The sequence below is a fragment of the Muscardinus avellanarius genome (genome assembly GCF_963383645.1).
Source record: "Muscardinus avellanarius genome assembly, chromosome: 8".
Classification (NCBI taxonomy): domain Eukaryota; kingdom Metazoa; phylum Chordata; class Mammalia; order Rodentia; family Gliridae; genus Muscardinus; species Muscardinus avellanarius.
Genome location: NC_137794.1, coordinates 32186236 through 32207789, shown reverse-complemented (window position 1 = coordinate 32207789; position 21554 = coordinate 32186236). Strand labels below are relative to the sequence as shown.

Below are 21554 nucleotides of genomic sequence, written 5' to 3'. Positions count from 1 at the left end.
GATAAACATCAATGAGATAAACATTTTCAAGTCTGTTACACATTGTCTGACCTTTTTTTCAAACCTAGGATGAAGAATAAATAGTCTCAGAAATTAATTAAAAATTACTTTAGGATTGCAAAGATATTTTCAAGGATCATCTGTAAAGGTTCATACCCCACCCAAGAAATAGACATAAGCAAATCAAGACTGTTCAGCTTAAAGTATTTATAGAGTAAGCCGATTTTGTGAAGAAAGTCTGAAGTTTCAGAGGGGTTATGCTAAATTATTTTCTCTTTTTCTTTGGTATTAAAAGAGAATTCAATAGTGTCTACCAATTTTATCGCCAATAATCCTCCATTACCTTTTTAAATATGAATCTGACAACTCGAGTGCATTGTATTCTCATTCTTTAGAGAACATCTTCAAAAACCTCAGCTTTTAAAAAATGATGCTATTAATCCAACCTAACCTCTTCAGTTGGCTAAAGACCAGTATTTATGTGCATGGAGATTTTTACATGAGTCACATTCAATAAAAATATGCAACTCCGCTCTTTAAGAATAGTGAGCATTCATTCAGAATTGAAATACTGATGATTGACCTGTGTACACAGTAAATAACTTTTGTATAATCAATTGTAATTTCTATCTCCAGTAGAAATTAATACATTTCAATTCGTAAAGTTACTTAATCAGTTAAACAAGATATATAAGAAGCAAGACACACACTGAAACACCACAAGGGTTTCTGATGATGAATAGGCTTGGGAAAAAGTTGGAATTTTACTGGATATTCTAGCCAGGGAAGTTAGCAAAAAAGTAAATAAATAAAACACTTATAGATTTAAAAGGAAGAAATAAACTATTTATATCTGCAGATAACAATATTTTACATACAGAAAATCCTGATTAGTGATTTGTATCCAGAATATATGAAGAACTCTTAATGACAAAAAGACAAATGACCTAATTAAAAATGAGCTAAGGAGCCAAATAGGTTCACTAAGAAAAGATGCATACCATTAGTAATCATTAGGTAAATGCAAATCAAAATCACAAAATTACACCACTTCACATGCACAGAGATGGCTATAATAAAAAAAAGACAAGGAAAAATGGGAACTTTCAATATGGAGCTAGTGGGAATGCAGATAGTGCAGCCAATTTGCCAAATAACATGGCTTTTCCACAAAGGAATAAGTTTAAGTTACCACATGATCCAGTACTTTCAAAATAAATGGCCTCTATGTATTGACTCCTAGGCTGTTTATTATCACTCATAGGCTAAGACCAATTAGCTACAAGGCCTATCTGTGCCAATCTCCAAACTTTATTCATTCAGTTATTTTAAAAATATTTTAGATAAGCAAACTTTTAACCACTCAGGCCTGACTACATTGTATTTCCAACTACAGATCACATGTATAATGAAAATCTCAAGAGAGATGAGAATGGAGCTGAAAAACTTCTGCCACTATTTCCATTGTACCTTTTCTTTGTTTATTCATACAGATACTTGCCATGAGTTGAAACGCCTGCAGTATTTAGTACAGGAGAATGGCTATGCAAGAATTCCTACAGCCCTTGCTTTGCTTTTAGTCACTGTCTCTTATGGCTTGCCCAAGTGCCCCACCTACTCTTACAGAGAGTTTCCTGCATTGTTCTTCACAGTGAAATGTATAAAGTCTCTCTTTATAGTTTAAAAACATCTTTTTATTTTTCTACTTTTTATAGAAAAATATATATTCAGAATACAACACCACTTAAAATTATCTATGGTACATTGAAGCAACATAGATTAAACATACAATTTGTGCTCAAATCAGGGCATTGTAGAGTGCCAGTAGAATCCAGTAAAAATAATAATAAGAAGAAGAAGATGATGTACAACCCAAGCTTGTTCTGGACGGCTTTGATTATGTCAGATGTGTTGACTTTTTTTTTATAATAGAATATTCAAAGCTCTTCACAATCTTGTCCTCACATCTCCTCTTGATAGTATTCCCTTCTCAGGACTGCTACCTAATTTGCAAGTCAAAATGAATATAAGTCAGGGCTCTTGTTGAAACGTTAGAATTTCAACTTGATCACAGCAAGGTGTTAAACCAAGCACCAGGTCCTTCTGCGCACAGTGCCTTATACTACTATACAGTTCACAGATCCATAAAGCTGCAAATTCTTAATTATTTTCAGATACATAATACCATTCCATTACTTACCTACTTACTCTCTTTTTACAATTTATTCCATCTTAAAATTTCTTTTCTTATTTATTACCCACATGACAGTCCTGAAATGATACATGTAGAATAAAAATTTCCTTTTATTTCTCTACCATTTTAGTTGTTTTATTTCATACATTGTCATATTTGTATATTCCAATAGTTGCCATCTTTGAGTATAATAGGTTGTCTTTCATTGTATTTTCCTCAAAATATTTTATTATATTTTTAGTAGTCTCATCCTAGTTATTTGAAAGGACCGGTCTGGTATCTTCAAGATCTGAACCATCTCTGTCTGCTGCTTTTGACTTTTTCTTTTTAGTGGTCCTTGTGGTTTTTCATTGTATACAAGACACATTGTATAAAATCATTATAAAGAATAAAGTACGTGATAAATAATATCCAGATTATGTTATGCCTTTTCTTTTATGTGGATGAAAGTGCAATTTTTAACTGCATGATACACAGTTGAGTTAGTTTTACTTTTACTGCAGTTTAAGTTATCTTCAATTCACCAGTCGTGTGTTTTGCCTTAAAGCCCTACACTTTTCCCTTCCCTGTGGCTTAGCATCTGAGCACTAACAACTGAACCACTTCCTCTGACCATGTATAATATTTCTGTTTTATCATTCAATTGTTAACTTTCTGATTCACTGGAAGAAATCTAGTGTCATCCATGGCTTTCAATGCTGAAGATCTTATTTCATAGATTTGCATTCTCCAACTTTTCTTTTCTGCTGTCTCAAAGCTTTTCTCCTGCTCTGCCCCAGCCTGCATAGCTGAGAGACCAGTGGGCCTCACCTCTTCTCCTTACCATCTCTCTCCCCTGTACTACTATGCTCAGGGGAGGTCCATATACCTCAGGGGCCATCTCTCTGCCTGGTCTCCAGCCTTCTGGCACAGTACCCTCAAGCACTAGGTGGAGACTTGTGGGGAAGATTTGGTGGGAGGTTGTAGATTTGCTCTGTGGTTTAGCCTTGGGAATCTATCTCTCATGCCAACCTACACACAGCCATTAGAAGTTCATCCCAAGTTCAGCTAGTTTCTCCTTACCCTATTCTATGGCAAACACCTCCTCCACCACCACTTCACATAAAATGTGAACAGCTGTGGAACTCTTTCCTTCTGTAGAGTGCTTGTCATTTGTCTGGAAATCGGTTTATTTAGGTTCCATTGGGTTCTCAGTTCTCTAAGGATTTTAAAAAACCAGCTATGTGATTTTGAAGGTTATCCAGTTTCTTTTCATTGTGAGGATGAAAGCAATGGTTTCTTGTGTCTTTCTATATCCTAAACAGAAGTAGAAATACCATCTAACCTTTCATAATTTGAAAGCCTGGGATGTAAAAGTTACCATACAATAAAGAGTTCCCTTCATGTTAACTGCTTCCTTGCACAGTCACTTTCTCAAGTAGCAAGTTGATTATTTTTTAGTTTGAAAAGTTATGGTGAAAAAATAATAGGTAAGTTGAAGTGAATTTTTCAGATTTTCTATTTATCTGATCCATGTTTGGCCCTCAAATAAATACCCAAGTCATCATGATCTTCAGAGTGTAAGTTGACCTAACTTAAAATGTTAAAGAACACATTGTGAATCTTTCTTCTTAGGGTTGGCTTGATAATCACAATGGTATTTTTAGAGGCAAAAGGGTTGAGAGTTAAAATGAATGCTACTTCCATTAAAGAGAATAACTTTTTAACAAATTGATATTCAAACAAAGCATTTGCATTTCTGTTGATAACTCTAACAAGACTAAGAGTGTTCACATACAGTATCTTCAGGGTACCCTACAATCACTCTCTACAGTATACAGGACTGACATAGGCAATATAATATCACTGTCTCTACAGATTAATAAATTAAGGCTAAAAGACATGCCAGAAGTTGCAAAATTGCCTTAGGTCTTTGAGCTCTAAGTTTATACTTATTCAACTTACTTTTCCATCATTCTTTGTGAGAAATTTTAATAATCTGAGCACATTTTTCAAGGTGTACTAGCTTTTAGACCTTAGTCTTTATAAAGAGACTTAGAGAAAAAAAACCTAAATTTACATAATTACATGTCTTTTTTATTTTCTAAATATAATCTTGACTAGTTTTAAACCTGCTTAGACATGATACTGTTATGTATTTATATTATGAATAGGTGTGAATGGGAGATATCAAAGTTATTTTCAAATTTTAACATTTTTAAATTAAGTTGACTTGTTTTTCAGTTCTTTTAGCTTAATTTTTATATAGAAATATCCCAAGTAACAGGAACTGACATTGCTAATCCATCCATACTATTACCTTGGGAAAGAATTGGCCCAACATTACATGCTGTCAGTGAATAAATACATCTTGAAATACTCAGTAGTTTAGCTTAGAAATCTAATTGTTTAAATTTATTTTAATAAAATACCATATGAGATTTGTTTCCTGCTGGTTTTGATATTAACAAACTGCAATGAAAGCATTTTTAAAAATTAACTTCTCAAGCTCAATTGTGCTTTTGAAAAAAAGACATGAAGAGAGGCATTTGATTTTACTTATAAGAACAGTTGGTTCATGATAACACCTGGATTAGAGAACTTCTCAACAAATTTCCATATTTAGGGACGAAATACAAGCTGTGTTGCCAGAAGCGTCTTATACTTTAGCCTCACTGAGAAAGTAGCTAGACCATTTGTCAACAAAGGACAGATTTTCTGTTGAGGTAATTCACTAACCAGACGCTGTGATGGGACCCCATGCCAGGGTGTATTCTGCAGCCAGAGACTACACCTTCTATTTCAGGTTTTATGACAAGTGTTCTATGTTTTCAGAGCAACTCCAGACATTGACATTAGTGAGTGAGCCGCTGTTTTTAAATAGATAATATATCTGGATTAGTTAAGCTCAAAATAAGCCCAGGAGACACCCTACCTACTTCAACCAGCCACTAAATCTAATGCAGGTTTCCTCTTTGGAAACTTTGTTTTTAGCTTGACCTTTTTCCATCAATGACAATTGAATGACTTCAGTTAATTTCTGCAAGTAAATACAAAAGAAATATTACTGAAAATGTAACTGAATAGAGAGTAATTTTTTTTTAAAAAATGCTTTCCTAGGGTTAAGAATTTGTGGTTTTCTTGATGAGACATTAAACACTTTATCTTAACTTCTGCTTTCCTATAATTCTTTGGTGTCTTGGCTATAGTAATGGTTTCAGATCCATGAATATGTATCTTATTGAAGCTGTCATTGGCTGAAGACAACAAGTAGTCAAATCATGTTTCTGAAACATATGTTATCCATTAACATAACCACAGTCATTTAGAAGTATAGGCATCGACAAAATTGTGGATTTCATCAATTTTACTGGAAATAAAAAGAAAAAAATGAAATTATTATTTTTGAATAAGAACCTTCAATATATATATATATATATATATATATATTGCACATCCTTAAAATCAGTCTCACAATACTAGTCTTGTGAGGTAGAGAAAATTATTCACCTCTTATAAACAATCAATACAAGGTGAGAGAAGATGGTGATGAATTACAAAACTATGAGGTATGTACACAATGCAATTTTACTCAGCCATAAAGAAGAAACAAAATTATGTCATTTACAGGGAAATGGATCAAACTGGAGAACATTATGCTAAGTGAGATTATTCAGTCACAAAAGTAAAAAATCAGATGCTCTCCCTAATATGTGGAAGCTAAAGAGAAAAGGGGTCATAGGAGGAACTCTAGACAAGAAAGGAGAAAACATAAATGAGCAAATAAGGTGGCCTCACTGAGGGGGGGGACTCAAAAACAAAATGAAAAGTACCCAGCTCCTATCCAAGCATCCAAGCTAGATCAAGCCTGATCTGTATGGTTCTAGTATTTTTAGGACACCTTATTGACTCCATTTTACATATTTTTGACCCTTAAAAGTTTGTTTTAATTATTTTTTAAAATCAACTAGTTTTATATGAGAGTTGGGGAAGGGGGTGTGTGATAACTTAGACTCATCTCTAGGGAAAAAAACCTTCCAAGACATCAAATGTCTTTCATTAAATGTATTGAGATTTAACCGGGCGTGGTGGCTCATGCTTGTAAAACCCACACTTGGGAGGCAGAAACAGGAGGATCATGCTGGTTTGAAGCCAGCCACGCTGGCTTAAGAGACCCTGTTTCCAAATAAATATAAAATAGGTCTGGGAGTGTAGCCCGGAGGTATAAGGGTTCCATTCCCAGATATATATTACTGACAGAGAGAGAGACAGAGAGACAGAGAGAGACAGAGACAGAGAGAGAGACAGAGAGAGAGAAAGAGAGAGAGAGAGACAGAGAGAGAGAGAGATAGAAGAAGGAAAAAACATAAATGAGCAAGTAAGGTGACCTAACTGATGTGGGGGAAGAGACTCAAAAAGTACCCAGCTCCTATCCAAGCTAGATCAAGCCTAAACTGTATGGATATATATATATATATATATATATATATATATATATATATAGAGAGAGAGAGAGAGAGAGATGATAGATAGATAGATTTAAACATAATTTTAATCAAACAAATATTTTAAATTTCATAAAACTTGAAGTGAGAGGAAGAAAGCTTTTTTTTTTTTTTTTGCGCGGGTTTGCGGGTGGAACCCAGGGGCATTGACCTTCGAGCTACACCCCCTGCCCTATTTTTTTTTTTTCTTTATTGTGAAACCGAGTCTCACTGAGTTGCAGAGGGCCTCACTAAGTAGCTGAGGCTGTCCGCGAACCGCGATCCTCCAGGTCTCAGCCTCCCAAATGCTGGGATTACAAGCGTGCGCCACCACGCCAGGCAGGAAAGCATCTTTTAAATTTAAATAAAATAGCAAAGATACATAAACAGTTACTGAAGTTGTAAAGTGAAATATATTTGTTCACTCTTATTTTCTACAGTTCTATTTTTTTTAGCACAATTTTCTTTTAGCAAAGGAAGGGAAAACAAAGGGCAAATATTATCTAAGCAAAAATGGTATGGTTCATAAATGGAATTTTAAAACTTTTACTGTCTCACAGATGGCATTAATGCAAAAATCAATTGACCTTATTTTGTTTTGAGGTATGTATAACAATCCTAAATAAATTTAGTGAATATATTGTATTTATTTTATTTTTATGTATTTGCATATAAATATTGGTCCCCAAAATTAAAAAAAACCTTCGCAGAAGAGATAATTTCATTTGTTAACAATCAAATTTATGATAATGTGAACTTATGTCATGGGACTTAGCAGAAAAAAGAACATTATTTTTGTCCCCCTGAATTAATCAAAACTCATTTTTAAAAGTCAGAACCAAAGTGACACAAAGATAATAAATAGATAGGAATGAATAAAAAATAAGTTATATAATTTTTTAGCAGGACATGTTGGCACATACATGCAATTCTATTACTTGAGAGGCTGAGACAGCAGGTTCACAAAGGTTCAAAGCCAGCCTCAGCTACTTAGACTTTCAGCAACTGAGTGAGACCCTGCTACCAAATAAATTATAAAATAGGTCTGGGAGTGTAACCAGGAGGTGGAAAGTCCCTGGGTTCCACCCCTAGTACCACATACACACAAAAAAGTTATAAGAATTTCTTAAATGCATCAGACTTTTCCCCTCTCTGATGAAATGTGGCAGTACAGCACTTCAATTCTTTTTACAACCTGAATATACCCTAGTTTCAGGTTGTGATATAAAACTGGAAGCTTCCCAGAACTTGTGAGTGCATGGATATATGGACAATAGGGAGGCATGCTGATGGTTCATTATTCATTCAAGTGCCACTACCATTTTATATTATATAAAATATTTATTTTTAAAATTGTTTAATGGTGCACTGTAGTCATATATCTTAATAGAATAAAAGACTTGTGTAGACATATATGCACACATCACTCAATCAGCCCTTACCCAATCCCCATTTCACTCCCTCCCCATCCCTCCTTCCCATGCTTGGCTTAGTGATTGAGTTTAAAATGTTTGTTTATGTACATCATGTGCTTTAGAGAGTTTTTCTCTTTGCCCCTCCCATCCCCTCTGTTAGGTTGCCTTATTTGTTCCTCTGTAGGATCTCCTTTTACATATAGAGTTCTTCCTGTTACCCATTTATCCTTATCTTTCACATATTAGAGAAAACATTCTATTTCTTACTTTTTTTGACTGACTAATCTCACTTAGCATAATGTCCTCCAGTTCCATCCATTTCCCTGTAAATGATGTAATTGTGTTTTCCTTTATGGCTGAGTAAACTTCCATTGTGTACATATCCCATATTTTTAAAATCCATTCATCTGTTGATGGACATCTTGGCTGGTTCCATAGTTTGGCAATGGTGAATTGTCTATTAACATCGTCAGGGTCATTATTTACTGGGTGGTACATAAGAGGTCAGTTTTTTTTCTCCAACCAATTCCACACAGTCAGGCATTTGGAACAGTTCATTTCAATAAACAAGCAAAGGCCCAAGTGTTACTAAACAGAGACAGTGTAACTGTAGAAATAAATTGAGTCATCACTGTAAGTCTTCTCATCTATTTCATTACCATAAAGAGAAGAAGAAAAATGCTATCCTTTGAGCCATGCTACTATAAACAATAATATATTGTGAGCTACAGATTGCTGACTAAATTTTTCTTTCTAGAAATGTTTTTGTATATATATATACAATTTCTTCTATGTAAAGAATTTAGAGATTGAAGAATTTCTGTAAAATGAATTCTATGTTCTATGTTTGTTCTCTATATATGGTAAATTATAACCAACTACTGAATATCCTATAGTAATAAATTTAAAATCAATACACATACAAATGAATTACTTTGCATTATTTTGTGGGGTTATTTTGTAAGTCATTAGTAATCTTTATTGTTTATTGGTAATGAACAAGTGTCAAATAAAAATTCCAATGTCATTTATATCTAATGTAACAAGACATTTTAGTTTCTTTCTTAATTGGGCTCTAGTTTTACTCATTTACTAATGCTTGGTAGGTTTTAATAGTTACAATGAAAAAGATATTTTATTCATGATATAGCAGTAACAAAAAAAATACAAGATAACCTTACATTTACATCAGAAAAATCCAGATTACTTTGCATTATTAAACATGATATGGCTTTCTTGATTTCAATTGCATTTGTGCAAAATATTTTTTTCATTTTTACAATCATGGAAGAACTGGGTGATGTGTGACAACCAGAAAGAGCTGACTAGTCTACTTTACAATTTTTTTTTTTAATATACAAATTGTTATTCAAATATAATTCAAGAAAGACGTGTTTTGGTCATTTTAAGGTGGGATTAATTGAAGATCTTATGAAAACTGTATTTGATCAACACACATGGCTACTCACAGAAAGCTCTCTCTTCTGTTAATAGCAGCTAAATTTATCCACACAGAAAAAATTCTTTTTTTATTTTATTTATATGTGGAACATATTAAAAATGGTATACATTTGGACTGTTCTTGGTGCCCTCTCCCATGCAACACTCCTCTTTTCCCCCTCCCAATAATGAGTGTCCAGCTTAGCTATATGCAATATTCATACTTTTATACATATTCAAACGTATCTCCTCTATTAATCAACCTCAGCCTTCTTCCTCTCCTATTCTTCCATTCTAGCTTTTCTGAGGTTTCCCCTCCATTATCTGGAGTCCCTCTGATATACCCAGTGCTCCCTAGATTGGCCATATTAGAGAAAACATATGTCCCTTCTCTTTCTGCACTTGGCTGATCTCACTTAACATAATGTTCTCCAGATCCTTCCATCTTCTTTCAAATGGCATAATTTTGTTCTTCTTTATAGCTGAAAATAATTCCATTGTGTGTATTTCCAATAACTTTACAATCCAGTCAACTGTTGATGGAGACCTAGGTTGGTTTCATATTTTGGCTATTATGAATTGTGCTGCTGTGAACATAGGCATGCATATGTTACTGTAGTTCTCTGATTTCAACACCTTTGGACAAATACCATGGAGTAGTATAGCTGGATCATATGGTGGATCTATTCCCAGTTTTCTAAGGAATCTCCACATGGATATCCACAGCAGCTGAAAAGTTTGCACTCCCACCAACAGTGTAAAAGAGTGTCTCTTTCCCCACATCCTCACCAGCACTTGCTGTTATTTGTTATGATTGCCACTATGATTGAGGTTAGATGGAATCTCAGCATAGTTTTGATTTGCCCTATTGGCTAATGATGTTGAACATTTTTTTGTGTGTATCTATTGGCCATTTTCATCTCTTCTTTTGTGAAGTGTTTATTAAGTTCAGTTGCCCATTTCTTGATTAGGTTATTGTTTCGCTCGTGTACAGTCTTTTGAGCTCTTTGTATATTCTGGATTATTAGCCCTCTATCAGAGTGGTGGCTGGTAAAGATCTTCTCCCATTCTGTAGGCTTTCTCTTTAGGTACTTGGTGGTTTCCTTTGATGAGAAGAAACTTTTTAGTTTGATGCCATCCCACTTGTTAATTCTTGTTTTAATTTCCTGAACTTGGAGATCTTGTTGAGAAAGTTACTGCCTGTATCTATTGTTGGAGTGTTGAGCCTATGCCCTCCTCTAATAACTTCAGAGTGTCTAGTCTAATTTCTAAGTCTTTGACCCATCTTGAGTTGATTCTTGTGAAGGGTGAGAGGTAAGAATTTAGTTCCAGCTTTCTACAAATGGATAGCCAGTCCTCCCAGCACCATTTCTTAAAAAAGCTGTCTTTTCTCCAGAGTATGAGTTTGGCCTCTTCTTCAAAGATTAATTGACTCTAGGCATGTAGGTTTGTTTCTGTATCTTCTATTCTGTTACACAGGTCAGTATGCCTGTAATCGTGCCGATATCATGCTGTTTTTATTACTCTGGCTCTATAGTATAATTTGAAGTCCAGAATAATGATGCCTCCTGCATGGTTCTTATTGCTGAGAATTGCTTTGGTTATTCTGGGTCTTTTTTTCTCCATATAAAATTTATGATGGGATTTTCTAGGTCTATGAAGAATGTTGCTGGTATTTTAATGTTAATTGCATTAAATTTATAGATCACTTTTGAGCAAGGGATATCATTCCATCTTCCAAGATCTCCTTCAATTTCTTTCTTTAATATTTTATACTTTTCTTTGTAGACGTCTTTTACATCTTTGGTTAGGATTATTCCTAGGTATTTTATTGGTTTTGAGGTTATAGTGAATGGAATTGTTTTATTTATTTCTTCCATTATGAATTCATTGTTGGCACAAAGAAAAGCAATTGAATTCTTTAGTTGATAGTTGATTTTGTATCCTGCAACTTTGCTGAATTGGTTAATCTTCCGATATTATTGAAAAGTCTCCCAATATTATTGTAATTTAATATTATTAAATTACATAATTTTACAAAATATTTAAAATATTTTACAAATATACAAGCATATTTTACGAAAAAAATACAAAATATTATTGTAATTTAATTGGTAAGTCTCCCAATATTATTGTATTTGAGTCTATTTGAGATCTAATGTCCAGGAGGGTTTATTTTACAAATTTGGGTGCACCCACATTTGAAGCATAAATATTTACTATCATTATATATTCTTGGTGAATTGTTCCTTTTAATAAAAGGAAGTGCCCTGCTTTATATCTTCTGATATGTTTTAGCTTAAAGTCTGTTTTGTTGGATATCAGCATTGCTACCCCTGCCTATTTTTAGTCTCCATTACCATGATATATCTTTTTCCATCCTTTCCCTTTCAGTGTGTAAATGTCTTTGGATGTAAGGTGAGTTTCTTGCAAACAACATATATTTGGGTTATGTTTTTTAATCTACATTATCTAGGTCATTTGATTGGTGAGTTAAAATTTTTGTCAGACAGAGCTATTATTGAAATATGATTTTTGTTTTCTGTTATTGTTTTTTCTATCTTCTGTTTGGTATAGTGTTATGTCTTCTGTACTTAGATGCCTTGCTGATCAACTTCATCTCTTCTCTGTTCTAAAACTTGTTCTTTTTTCTTCTTTATTGTTACTTAAGTATTTTCTCTAGTGTTGGCTTTGTATTCACAAATTTTTAAAATTCTTCTTATCTTGAAACACTTTTCTTTTTCTATCAATTTTGAATAATAACTTTGCTGGATATAGCAATTTTGGTTGGAAGTTTTTTCTTCCAAGGTCTGGATCACATCATACCAGTCTCTTCTGGCATTCATGACTTGGGTTGTATAGTCTGGGGTGATTTTTATTGTTTTGCCCCTATATGTCACCTGTTTTTTTTTTTTTTCCTAACTGCTTTTAAGATTCTTTCCTTGGCCCTCTATGTTGGTCATTTTGATGATTACATGACATGGGGAGGTTCTTCTTTGATCTTGCCTTAATGGTGTTCTGTATGTCTCCTGAATGTGTAAATCCAAGCCTCTTTCCATGTTTGGAAAATTCTCTAAGATTATTTCTCTGAAGAGATTACAAATACCCTTGGTCTGTACCTATATCCCTTCTTCAATGCCTTTTATCCTTAAATTAGGTCTTTTCATGTTGTCCCATATTTTTTGGATGCTGTAATGACTTCTGTATTCTGTTGACTATGCTTTCAGTTTTCAATGAACTGTCTTCTAACAGTGATATTCTGTTTTTCATTTCATCTAATCTTCTAAATTTCTTTCACTTGCTGTCTTCATTTCACTTATTGACTCTTTCATTTTATTTCAGACCTCTTTCTGATTCTTTCTTAGTGTCTCTACTTCCTCTTTCATTTTTTGTACACTTTCTTTGAGGCCTTTCATCATATTGAAGATCAGAATTTGGAATTCTCCTTGCATTTCTTGTAGGTCAGTTTTCATGATTTCCATTATTTTTTCACTGTTCCTAGTTCTCCTATTTTCAGGATTCTCAGGCTTGTTTTTCTGATGTTTGGGCATCTCGTCATTTGTGGATATTCTGTTGATCCAATCTTAGTAGTAGAAATTTAGAGGTGTCAGCAGGTAAGCAGAGGAGTCTCTGTTATCCACAGCTAAAGCTGGGCTTGTTTCACTTCTCCCCATTTACCACTATTTGGAGGTTTTTAATGATCCTACTTTTTGGGTCTAGTGTTAAATATAGGTCTTCCCTCACACTTTCCACTGATCACAGCCTGAATCTGTTTGAGTCCCTGGTATGTCCAATAGCAAACTCTACTCCCACCTTTCCAGGTTATAATACAAAATCTCAGATCTGGGGAGTTTATTGGGATTGCGGGAGACCCTGCGGGTACTAGGCTGGGTGATTTCCCATGGAATTGTGACTTCACTTATGGTGTTATTGAGAGCCACTCTGGATTTCTGGAGAGTGTTGTACTCTCAACCTCCACTACTCCTCCACTGAGTTGAACCACAAAATCTCAGACCCAGGGAGTTTTTTGTGGCTGCATGAGTCCCCGGGGGTGCAGCAATGTGAATTCTTCTGTGAGGACCTCAGTTTCCCCTACGATTTTGGTGCTCACTGGTCTGGATCTTTGGCAGGCATGGTGAGCTTGGCTGGCGCTAAGATGGAACTGCCACAGTGCCCTTGGCCATGAGGAGTGTGGGTTTATTTTCTGGTGTTGAGCTTGGCTTGGATCTCTGTAAGACTTAATGGTCTCAGCCGCTGGAAGTTGTAGCTGGTATATGTGTATTAATAACTGATGACTTACAACCCATAGATCTGTAGCTGCTTACTTCAGGTCCTTTTTTTCCCCTTTTTCTCCAGCCCTACTTTTTATTCTTTATTTTTTGAAACAGGATCTCACTGAGTTGCAAAGGGTCTCGTTAAGTAGCCGAGGTGGTCCCCAGATCATGTCCTCCTGTCTCAGCCTCCCAAATGCCGGGATTATAAGCATGTGCCACCACACATGGCTGAAAATACAGTTTTTCAGAAAAAATTTTTAAGACCATGCAATTCAGTTGAGTTCCATGCATTCATTGTATTCATTGAATAACTGCAGTTATGTTCATGCCAAAGTGATACTCTAAGAAAAAAAATAAAAAATACACACCAAAACACGACAAAGGTAATAAATAAGCATAATTTATATTTTATTTTAAAAATTTTGCATCACACATATTCAAGTGTGTTATGCCATGTTCATTCCTAAAAGTAGTATTTTAAAGTGTTTAGCATTGTTTAATATAAAAAACTACAACTCTGTTTTACAATGTGGTACTGGCATAATTCAAAGTACTATGCCAATTATAAATAGTATAATCAAGGTTCAAGCATCTTTTCAGACATGTTTAAAGGAAAGCATATAGATACACATTTATATACACACAACTTATTATATTCATGTAATCAAAGATATTTATAAAAGCTAATAGTTTTATCCTTCAGTTACTTCGTATACTTATGTAGATTTTAATATAATGGTTCAAAGATTTTTAGTTTCTGGATATACAGATATCCAGAAGAAGGAATGATGATAAAACTTAATTTTATAAGAACACACAATAACTTTATCTTTTTTCACAAAGTTAATCCATAGTCACTCCCAGTTGATAAGAACTAGTCTTTATGAAAGCAACTGTTGACTAAAGACTACAGAAGAAGGACTGCAGTCCGGGTTTCTTATTAAAATTCAGTCAGCAGCTGCTCATTGCAGAAAAAGCCTATGTAGTGCTTCTACCAAAAATAATCTTCAGTATCTGAGACCTAGAAAGGCAGATTATCTTTCTTCTGCTGATACATAAAGTGCAGCTACAAGTGGAGAAGTACAAGCTTCTCAGTCACTTCAGAAATATTTGTTGAAGCCTGTTTCTCATATATATATACCAAAAATGCCCTTTAGGCTCATAATGGTTTATTGATAACTGTGACCCCTGCATAACTTCTCCTTGTGCTCATACAAGATGACACAACTGTCCATTTATTTGTTGTTGGGTTTTAATACTCTACCAATGCCAAGTTATAGGAACCATCATCTTCTCCAACAACATATAACAGACCATTAACTGCACAAACACCTGCATTTCTTCTGCACATGTTCATATCTGTAACCTGTCTCCATGTGTTTTAGGTGGGATCATATACTTCAATGCTTTTTTTGTACTAAAGGGCCATTGTGACCTCCTACAGCATATAATAAGTTGTTTAACACACCAACACCTGCTCTACTCTGTCTGGTGCTCATTTCCACTATATAATTCCAAACATTTCATGCAGAATTATAGCATTCTAATGTGCTAAGGCACTGCCGTGAAGCTCCATCATAACCCCCCCACAGCACAGAGCAAACCTTTCACGATGCCCACGCCCACGTTGCTCCTCCTTGCATTCATCTGAGTGACATGAAACCACTCATTAGACTTTATGGTATATGCTTACACAGAGGATAAACCTGTAATCCCACCAAAGTGTCCCACACGTACAACAATCCATTCAACACAGCAGCTCCCAAAGCGCTTCTCCAGTCTCACATGTTAGCGACACTGGTCCTTCACAGGGTCATAGGAATCTACAGTGCGAACTCTTTTTTTTTTTTTTTTTTTTTTTTTTGCGGGTCTGGGGATGGAACCCAGAGGCATTTGATCTCCAAGCTACACCCTCTGCCCTATTTTTTTATTTTTTTATTTTGAAACAGGGTCTCACTGAGTTCTGAAGGGCCTCACTAAGTAGCTGAGGTTGTCCACAAACCACAATACTCCGGTCTCAGCCTTCCGAATACTGGGATTACAAGCGTGCGCCACCATGCCTGGCAGTGAGAACTCTTAATGAGCCATTAAAGCCACGAAAAGCAAAGAGAAGCCCAGCCATATAGACCATCCCTGCCCTGAATCTCTAGGATGGCAACTCTGCCACCTGGTGCCATTGATCTTCTTTGAAGTCGTAGCACTCCACACTTCAGATGGCCTTCGGTGCTTGGCCCTCGACCACCATCAATTTGGGAAGGTTGATGGGTATCTGTAGTTTGAGTCTGGACATTCTTTATCAGAATCTGCTGCTCTGTGGGCAGCAAGTGATATTTCATAGCTTTGATGAGGTAATCTTTGCAAGCACTGCTCTTCTTGACCAAGGCTTCCTCTTCAATCCTCTGAACTAAGTACTACCAAGGAAGCAGCAGTCGCCCTACATGATCCATCAGCTGAGCCAGAAACTCTTGCCTCACATCCTTGCCATGGTTTACCCATGCTATTACTGCCTCAAACACCTTCTCCTCTGAGGAAATGCTAAGTTTGTCACTTGAGACAAGCTGCACACTTGTTCAGTGCCAAGGTTGAGAAATTCTTCACTAACTACAACATCTGCAAATTGATGCTTTGCATAGGTGTTGGCCTTGTTCAGGACTTCTGTGCAGCACTCCTAGGCAGTTGACAGGGTGAAGCTGGGATTCCAAGAATTCAAAGCAAGTCTTCTTCACATCCTGTAACTGTAACAGGCCAGCTGCTGAAAGACGTACCTGGACAGCAGCCAGACAGCGTGACTGGATAGATGGTCCAGGAGCATCTTTCAAGGATGGAAAATAGATAATGCAAAGCTTTGTTCGTACTTTCATGGCTGTGGAGCCAGAGAAGAGTTTTGACAGGATTTGTCTTTTCTTTTCAATGAACCACTGGTGTCACTGTGCTGAGGACTGAATACAAAGCACATGGAAAGAGTAGAACAGTTAGTCTATTATAAAACTCTGAGGTGGGATGTCTTCTCTGAAAATCTCCTGGAAGTAAAAGGAAAGGAATGTATCTCCTTACCAACGAGCTCCAAGAGGGCTTCATACCATCATATGAATCTTCAAATAACAAGCAGAAATAGAGCATCTTGGAACAAAAAGTAGGACTTACCTCAAAAAAAAAAAAAAGGTAAAACACAAGCACAACTGTGGTAGTGGGTTTAGGAGTGGGTAACTGTTTGCTAGAGTGCGGCATCAGTTTAAATAGAGGGCAAAGGGCTCTGTGCACTACACTGAGTAGTTTGGATTTTTATCATATAAGCATTGAAGAAGCAACAAAGGGCTTTAGGTAATCTGAAATACACACCAATTACATGGTTTTTGCCATAGTCACATCCTATTGGAGAATGTAAATAAGTACTTACAATTATGATGAAAGGACTATAATAGTAGTGTTTACAGGGTACCGTTGGGATTGAGGAAGAGGAAGAAATGGAAACAAAATAGAAGCATCGAGAATGACACCATTGCTGGTGATGATGTGAAGAAATGGGAACTTTAATATATTGTTGGTGGGATTGCAAATTAGTGCAACCACTTTGGAAAACTGTATGGAGAATCCTCAGAATAATGGAAACAAACTTACCATATGATATGATCCAGCAATACCACTTCTGAGTATCTACCCAAAAGAATGGAAACCAAACTAATGCATATGTATTTATGTTCATAGCTGCACACTTCATAATTGCCCTATTATGGAACCAGCCAAGATGTCCATCAATAGATGAATGGATTAGAAAACTGTGGGATATGTACACAATGAAATTTTACTCAGCCATAAAGAATAACAAAATTATGCCACTTCAGAGAAATGGATGGAACTGGATAACGTTATGCTAAGTGAGATTAGTCAGTCCAAAAAATAAGAAATCAGATGTTCTCTCTAATATGCAGAAGCAAGGGAGAAATGGTTCATAGGAGGTACTCTAGACAAAGAAGGAGAAACTATAAATGAGTAAATAAAGTGGCCTGAGGGGGAGATGGGAGGAAGAAAGAGGGAAATTCCCTAATATTACATGATGTGCATTCACAAACATATCAAAGTCAATCACTAAGCCAAACATGAGAAGGGGGGAGATTGGAGGGAATGGGGTGGGAATTGGGGAAGGGCTAATTAAGCGATGTACGTATATATGCCTCTACCATATTGTACTCCATTAAGATGTATGACTACAATGCACCAATAAAAAAATTTAAAAAAAAAATGACACCATTGCTGCCAAGTGTGGCAGTACACATCTATAATCCTAGTACTTGTGAGGCTGAGACAGGAGGATTGCAGGGTGAAGGCCAGCTTCAGCAACTTAGCAAGAGTCACAGCAAATTAGAAAGATCCTGTTTCAAAGTAAAAACTAAAATAGGGTTGGGAGTGTACCTTAGAGGTTGAACGCCTCGGGGTTCAGTTTCCATTACCAAAAAGAAAAAAGTAAAAAACAACAGGCGCCATTGAAAAATAATCTTTTTGTGTGTATAGTACTGGGGATTGAAGTTCTACCTCTGAGGTATGCCCCAAGACCTATTTTATTATATTTTTATTTATTTTACTTTATTTTCTTGAAACAGGGTCTTGTTAAGTTACTGAGACTGGCCATGATCTAGTCAGTGATTGTTGAGGAAGTAGTCTTTAAACTCATTTTGCAAAACTAGAAAAATATTTTTTCAGTCACAAAAGATGAATCCCAGGAAGGGAGAGAATCACTGACACAGCAATTTGAAATAGCATGATAACTTAGAACACTTAAATGGCTTGTTTGAGCAACGTGGGCAACGTGGATTGAATGAAATACATTAAGTATAATCATAAATTCTGCCTTTGAGAAAGATGATCTGTGACAGTGCTCAGAGATAATTGAGATTTGGTAATACTAGAGGAAGAATGGTCAGTAGACTATTTGAGTATTCAAGAAACAAATTACAAAATTGTGTTTAACCTGGAGCATTATAATACAGATTAGCAGAAGAACTCAAGAGTTATATCAGAGACGAAGTCCATTGAATCTGGTGATGTTATATTAAGGAATTAAGGGAAAGCAAAGAATCTCAGTGGCATGTAGGTTTCTATCTTGGGCTTCTGCAGGTTTAGGACTGGACATTATTTAATAGGAGAAGTACAAAAAAAAAGAGTAGGTTAGAAGATGAGGTTGGGAATGATTCAGTTTAGTTCTGAACATACTGATTTCTAGATGGACCTCCTTGCTTTAAATGTCTCATATGCAGATTAAAATATGTGTTGAGATCAAAACCTGGCATAAAATAGAAATTCCATAAATATTTTCCCCATTTTGAAATATAGCAGTTTAAGTGAAATGAAATTAGGCCCCCTAATCTGCCCACTTGGAATATATTCCAACATTTTAAATATATTTTTACACTGATATCACATATTGTTATTGTGTTGGTAGTTCTTCTTTCTGCTAGCCCACCTGCCAGTGATGAATTCTACACTCCATAACACACTTGAAGTCCAAAACCAAAATCAGCAATGCTATGTGAGAGGAAATGGTTCTGAATCACCTTTTTGATGGAATCCCTACTGGGTGGCAACTTTTCTTTGATGCAATTTTACAAATGTACTTTTATTTTATTTTTATAAATGTTTACCTACTATACTTGAGTTGGAAAATATTTAATTCTAATGTAATCCCCAAATCACTATACCTAAAAGAAAGAGATGTGATGATGAAAAATCCATTCAACCACAGACCTGAGAGACAGTTTTACTTATTCTAATATTCTGTTATGGGTCTAATGATATTGCAGAGCTACTCTGTAAGATTAATGGAGAAAGGTATTTATCCATAGATTTTTTATTATGACAAAATATAATTCTGTTCATTCTACTTACTAATAGGTATATTAAATAATGCACACAAAATAAATACCTTTCTGTATTTATAAGGTTATATTGAAAGAAACTCCATGAAAAATTGTGATGTGAATGAAATTGTTTTCTATCAAGAAACTCTCTACTCTTTGAACTAATAACAAAGAAATTTATTTTTAGGAGTCGTAAAGTAATTCATTATACCTGTGTATTTTGAAAGTCTTCTGTGACTGATGAGTATTTGTAAAAGAATAATACATTTTATATGAAGTTTCATTATAAAATAATAGAATTTAAAGTGTTTTTCTTCCCATTTACACAGATCTATTGCTTTGCCACCAATGTCTCATTAAATAATATAAACATAATTATAGCTCAAATAATTGTATGTCTAAGTTGCCTGTCAAAGGAAGAAAATCAAGGCATATATCTGAGGATACTTAATTCTGCTATCTACAGTCTATGCATCTATTTTAGTATGTTTACCTTGAAAGATCTAAGAGTCTCAGTCTATTTGCTATCACTGTTAATACTAACAACCATGGAGAACCTTACAGAGGAAGACATCATTGATAGCAGCAGAACTCACTAATAAAACACTTAAGAGAGGCCATTTATTTCATTAATCCTGAAAATCCCACAGAGTGGTAATATTGACTATGTTAAGAAAGAAAAATAAGGCTTGGAAAAAATGAATGCTTTACCTCAACATGATATATTTAATAAGTGGAAGAGTATCTTTACCCTGACCTTGCATATTAATTCAACATTTAAATCAATATTTGCTTTTTACTACAAGGTAGAGTTGAGAAAATAGAACACTCATTTAGACTAATCATTATTTTAATCTTCTCTCAGAAGGACGTGCTCTTCGTGCTCTATCACATGAATGAGAATTACCTTTCAGCAACCTATGTTCAGTCTCAGCCTAATTCCTGCTAGAAACTAGCCATTCTGAGAGCCAAAGTTGGAGGTGGTCCCTGAACCATCAGTGTTGAAGTCAACTATGAACTTATTAAAAATGCGAACTATCAAGCCCTTCCTGAAGTTGTCAGAATCAGAATCTACCAGATCATTTTATGCATATTAATATTTGAGAAATACTGAACTATAATTCGTGCTCATTGTAACACAGGTAGAAGAAAGATGTCAGAGAAAGAAAAATATGATTTAGAAAAATTAGGAACTGGCCCAGACATGTGTCTAGTAAGAGGAAGAACTAAAACAAGAATCTAGTTACTTCCAAGTTCTACCTTTTGTTCTCAACCTGAACAAAATCACTAACTTTCCTCAAGAGAGAAAAGACTAATAATGCTATGGGTGACGGAACTGCAGGGCAGTCATACTGAAAAACAAACTTTTCTTAACAGGAAACACCTGGCCACAGAGCAAAGTGTCAGCGTAGATTGTAATGAGGTCTCCTTCCTGAACATCAGGATAGTGAGCGTTGTATCCCCAAGGCAAGAGTATTCCCTCAATTAGGGAAAATCCTCAGAGGGCTGTCACTGCAGAGGGTACTACTGAATCTGACGTGGGCATTTCTTTCATCTCATAGGAAACGGAGGCATGGATATTCTCTTTTCAATATTTCTAAGCAAGCATATCACTTCATAGAAAATAATATCATATAGATTATAACAAAGGTAGGATGATGTAGTGTAGATAAAGTTTTTGAATCCCCTCTTTACATAAAAATAGTGCTTTTAACAATTTTATTTTGTTTTAGGGAATAGAAAAGGGTTTATTCTTGATGTCCTGGAGCTAGAAAGTTGAACCTGCCTCAGAAAAATTAGAAAGTTGTAAAAGCATGCCACCAAGGAACAACAATTTGTTCACCCAAATGGGGCCAATAGAGAATTTTTTTCCCCCTCAAACGGTGACTTGGTCATACTTTAGAAGCTTGGCTATG

The 21554-nt window shown here is 35.3% G+C and overlaps 1 pseudogene across 1 annotated transcript; it reads right to left on the bottom strand.

Moving 5' to 3' along the window:
* Nucleotides 1–14945: 14945 nt before the first annotated feature.
* Nucleotides 14946–16647, bottom strand: LOC308266024 (annotated as a pseudogene). The gene is made up of 2 exons: nucleotides 15842–16647; nucleotides 14946–15621 (listed from the first exon to the last, which is right to left on the bottom strand). The product of its transcript is annotated as an uncharacterized misc_RNA (transcript).
* Nucleotides 16648–21554: the final 4907 nt, after the last annotated feature.